The sequence below is a fragment of the Coptis chinensis genome, chromosome 1, assembly GCF_015680905.1.
Source record: "Coptis chinensis isolate HL-2020 chromosome 1, ASM1568090v1, whole genome shotgun sequence".
NCBI lineage: Eukaryota > Viridiplantae > Streptophyta > Magnoliopsida > Ranunculales > Ranunculaceae > Coptis > Coptis chinensis.
The window spans coordinates 58040823-58046478 of NC_141456.1; the positions used below are offsets into that span (position 1 = coordinate 58040823).

Genomic DNA, 5656 nt, shown 5'->3' on the forward strand with positions numbered 1-5656 from the left:
ATTCAGGAATACCTTTCTCCAAAGCTAGCTCGTTCCGAGCTATAGCAACTGAAGTTCTGCCAAGAGATGAAGGCATGATCTGTTGCTTTCGCTATTCAGTTTGTTCCTTGCACTCATGGCCTACATATTTAAAGCAATGTCAAATCAAACTAACATGAAGCACTACCTATTAAAACATTGACACATACCTTAAACTTATCTATATTGCAATAATCAACAAATTTGTGCCAATCCTCCAAGGGAATGTTACACGGCACAACTTCTTTCACCAAGGAAGGATCTTCATCTTCGACAAAAGTTTCATACAACGTGTGCTTGTAGTTCCTCCATGCTTCATTCAATTTCTGCCTTGTGTAGTCAGTATCTATCGTCTTCTCATATTCAAACACAAATTGGCGTCCCAAAGTCTTAACAACTTTGTCTTTGAGATCCTTACCAATATGTCGCCAATCCTCATAGCATACTGGAAAGTCTCAACGAGCAATGTATCCCAATCTTGTGCCAAATTCACTAACAACGTCTATGGGTGTGACTGGTTGGCCTTTTCAGTCAGTCTGCATTACAAGTTTCGGACGTGGTTGACCCCTCAATTTCTTGATGCCAATTGAAGGGCCTCTTTTAGAAGATCACGGATACAAATGAACCCAGAATGTTTGTGGCATCATCACCTGCACAAACAAACAACATGCCACAATTAAGCTTGTACCATATCATAATTATTAAAAGAAATCTTAAATGTTAAACTAATATTAATTACCCATGTCTTCATTGAAGTGATCATGTGAGTTTGAGCGACCGTGTCGATGAGTGAGTGTCCATGTTCACTAAATAAAATGTGGAATTTCATGAAGCAAAAAGCAAAAGAAAATAAAGAAAGCAATTGACATTTCAAAGAGAACATACTGGTCAAATTATAAGATTCTAATAACATAACATAGGGAAAAAGAAGTTATTAATCCTATACTTGTGCTGATTTTCTACTCCCATGATGACACTTCACAATCAATTACAATAGTTTAATGACATAAGGACATAACCAATGACATAAGGACATAAGGATACAATCAATGACATAAGGACATAACCAAATAGTTTACTTTTATATAATGCAATAACCAACAAAGAAATACACAAGTCATTGCAACCAACAAAATACATAGCATGGAAACAAAACAGTCAAAAAAAAAAAAAAAAATTAAAAAAAAAGACAACGACCAAGTCATGGTCTAGGGTCTATTAGATCTTTGTCTCTTTTTATTTCTCCTATTCTCAACAACCACAAACACATCTTCTGGGTCATTAGGTACTAGATCATCCTCCACGGTTTCCACATTGGAAGGCCCTCCTATATCAATATTAATATTTATCGTTCTATCATCTGATAGCAGACACACTTCATCATGATTAGAATACAACCTTTTTGGAACCTCTATGACTACATGCCAATCAGGATCCATTGGATCCCTCGAATAAAAAACCTGTCTAGCACGCTCCGCGAAAATAAATGGTTCATCAGCCATGCAGTCTGAACTCATTAGGTTAGACAAGTTCACCAATTTGAGGTTTGCTTCTACATCTATTTTCACACCAGTTTGGGAGCATTTTACCCAATCACACTTGAACAAAACAGGCTTGTACCCCTCTCGATACTATAGCTGGACAATTTTCCGAAGAACACTATAGTATTCGACATAGTCTAGCACTAGACCGTAAAGTAGTCATGCATCTTGTGCTAACACCGCTGTTTTGGTTCCTTTGTGTTCGTTCATGATCCTTGGTGACAAAGAGAAAACCATTTACACAATACTTTGTGTATGTTGTTGCCAAACCTATAGGTCCTCTCACAACATCTTTGAACTAGACATCATTTGACTCTATGTACTCAACCTGTGTTTTCAACCATGATGCGAAATTATCACACAAAGGTATCCTTAAATGCCCTGCCCTCTTCCTCCCGGTTCTTCTCCGGTTATCAAGAAATTTGGTGTACTTCCTACACATTATTTAACATGTTAGAAAGAAATTGCATTTGATTAAACTAGTATGCAATTCCAAACAATAATGTTAAGGTATACTTAATCCTGCCAATAATCATATTTAGTGATAAGAGCCCAAAACTGTAGTTTTAACCCTGTAACAGTCATACTTTTAGATCAATTATGTGAGTAATAATTAAGAGTTAACACTGATTACGTGTTTTTATGCATTTCAGGCTTCAAAGTCCATTATATGCAGAAATGTGCCACTTTAGCAAGATAAAAGAGCAAAGGTCAGTTACTAAGGAGTTCCGTGACTAAAGGCCAAGATTCAAGAAGACAAAGCCTTTCTAAAGCCCGATCAAAAGCTGAAAAGTCGACGAGGCGTAAAACAAAGACACAGTCCAAGAACTTCCGAAGGCCGTATCTTTGGACTCAGACCTCAGAATGGGGCCTACCTTATGTCAAAACGACCGGCTCGGAAAAAGCTTTCCAATGGTCCAAGCCTTGATCCAATCAGAGGAGTAGAAGTGGACGAAAAGTCTGTTAAAGCCAACTGCAGCTGAAGAGGCCTTTTTGGACTGAAAGAATTGGGTTTTGGGCCTGATTCTCTGGCCCAAAACATGGCTCCAAGCCCATGCACGATTTTTGGATCTGAATATATAAAAACCAAAGCTTCACTCTTGGTTAATGGTAGATAGTTAATGGTAGCTAGTTAGACCTACAAATATATAGAATTCTAGATCTAGTTTTCAGTAGATTAATTAAGTTTAGTTCCATTTCAATTCTTGTTTTAGATTAAATTCTTAGAATCATTATTCTTAATTAGTTTGATTAATAAATTAGCTAGTTTGTCAATTTTGATTCTTCTTATTTACATTTATAGATCTAGTTTAAATTCTTGTTGATATCATGTCTTAATTATTAATTAGATTTTAATTATTGTTTAAATTAGATTAGTAAATTTCAATTCTTTATAGTATGTTTAGTTTTAATTTAACTGGGAATGATAAGCGTGATGATTCTCGGCTAAACCTCCATTGAGGGGGTTGAGAAGCCTTGATGAAAGCTTGATTCCGATTATCGTAGAGTCGTCGTAATTTCCTTTCCACTCTAGAAACGATTAGTTCACAATGATAATGGGTTTAATCGTTCACATACTAGTTATGAATTGGTAGGAATGTCATGTGTAATTAGGGATTAGGAGAAACCATATTGTTCTGCGAAGCAGTTCAATTTGGATTACGACGATTCGTTGTTAGTAGGATTAAGTCGAGTTAAGGTGGAATCAATCCCCCTCTAACTCCTTCTCATAGAATCAACGTAGCATTCTCATAGTTGTTCTAATAGTCGACTAGTTGCATCTTGTGGGTAGTTGCATCGCAGTCTAGTTGCCACTTCGTAAATCTTTCATTAGACTTTAGAGTTAAGAATACTTATACGTAGAGAACACAGCATGCGGAAGGACTAGGAGTGGAACGAATCACTCTACTCCACTTTATTTCGATAGACCTGAGAGTAGAAACTTTGATAAACATAGGCTCATAAACTAGTTTAGTTTACTTACGTTTTGAGTTCATCGTTCATTTCATAGGTAAACTATTCATTTTTATGCTTTATCAAATGGCGCCGCTGCCATCTTAGTTTCACTTTCGCATTGTTTTTGTAGTGTAAGTACTTTTCTTAAAGTCCCATTAAACCCACCCACCTTGTTTGATTCATCGCGTGGTTGTCCGTTTCACCGTTGAAAAGTTTAAAAAAATATATACGCGATGCGACCGGCGCCCTAACCGCGCACTGCGCCCATAAACTGGAACATCGAGCGACCAGCCCCATGTGGGCTGAGCGACCGCCTAAATCATTGTAACTTGAAGTTACACGGAGCTTGACATGACCCTATCTTGCGCCTTGGCGCCTAAGCTAGATTTTTCCGGTTTCTACAGTTTTGATTCGAATTTTGATTTTTCAAGTTTTTCAGTGTTCTAACTTGTTATATACACTGAACACGCGTAAACAAAACGCTATTCATAAAGCGAAGCAAGGGCGCAATCAGGTATTCCTTTCTTCCACACCTCGCGATCTCCTGTTAGAGGTCTATATTAGTATATCGAATTGTTTGGAGTGTTGATGTGTTTAGCTAAGTTTGGTTTTAGCCTTGTATGAGATTAAGGTCCGGCGAACAAAACACCGAGCGTAATTACATAACAGCGTCAACAAACAAGTCTATCTAGTATACCACCCACTACACCTCTAGCTACTATTTCACACACACCACGACCTGATGCCCGACGAAGGAGAAACTCCTCTCGGACTTTTATAAAGCCTTGGCGATAGCCCCAAATCTTGCATCGTTCTAGCGGACCCGGTGGGGATTTCGAATCCCCAAATATTTTTAATTTGTTACCCGTTTTCCATGGTTTAGACCATGAAAAACCTTATCAACATCGTGGGATTGAACAAGTCCTAACAACATTCCACCATCCTACGGTTGGTGCGGAACAAATTAAACTAAGGGTATTCCCTTTCACCTTAGCCCGATAAAGGCGTCTTTGGTTAAGCGCCTGGCGCCTAATTACGTGGACTTCGTGGGCTAAACTTGTTCAAATTTGTTTATGGAACATTTTTACCCACCCCTAAAGACCGATGAGATGCTTTCCAAGATTCATTTCTTTTCGACAAAATCCTCATGAATCATTTTGAGGCTTGGAATCGTTTCACCGATCTCCTTATAGAGTGTCCACATCATAACTTAGCTTAAAAGAACCGTTAGTTTGTGCCTTTTTCAAAGGACTTCTACACCACCATAAAGAAGTCCTAGACATAATGAATGGGGGTAGTTTCTTAAGCAAAGGAGCCCGGAGGCTTATAAATTTTTAGAGGATCAAACTAAAGCGAAATAACTTGGGGGGTGGTAGTGGCGATATCCACCGCTCGCTAGTTCTTCTAATCTGATTAAGGCGTATGGTATGTTTGAAATTAAACACGATCTCGAGCTGAAAACTCTAATCAAATCACTCACTAAAAGGTAGAGGCCATTTACGTTCAACAAAAGCCTATCCCGTCATGAATGTAAATTCAAATCCATGTAGTTTACATTTGGAGCCACGAGCATCCGACTTCCAGCGTCCTATAGCCTATGAACAGGCTTGTTCCATTAATAGTGAACCTAACGCCCCTTGGAGACAAAATCCCAACTTCGGTTGGTGAAATAACCAACACGTCACACCTCCAGGGTACAATAATCAATATGTTAGGCCAACACAAAGTTTTAACCAAGCTCCACCATGACACGGACATGGTCAGGGTAATTTTAATAATTATAACAACCAAGTGCAACCTCGACAAGGTCAAGCACAAAGTCAAGGTAGTTATAATAATTATAATGCTAATAGAGGTATCGTTCCGGTAAATAATAACTATCAAAATCCACCAATAAATAATTCACGTGAAATAGTTCATCACACACCCCGTGACTGACTACTACTAACACAACGGATCGTCTTGAAACCTTCATACAAGTGAGCCAAAAAACTTTTCCAAACCATGGCTCAATCTAACCAAACTTCTACAATCCATTAATAATTTAACCCAACGGTTGGCTCAAGATAAAGCCCAACCCAAAGGTGTGTTTCTAGGTCATGAAATACCTAATCCTAAAACAACAAATATAGCCTCACGAG

At 38.2% G+C, this 5656-nt stretch overlaps 1 pseudogene; it reads right to left on the reverse strand.

The window, feature by feature from the left end:
- Positions 1-4634: 4634 nt before the first annotated feature.
- Positions 4635-4727, reverse strand: LOC147524688 (small nucleolar RNA R71; annotated as a pseudogene).
- Between the last annotated feature and the right edge of the window lie 929 nt (positions 4728-5656).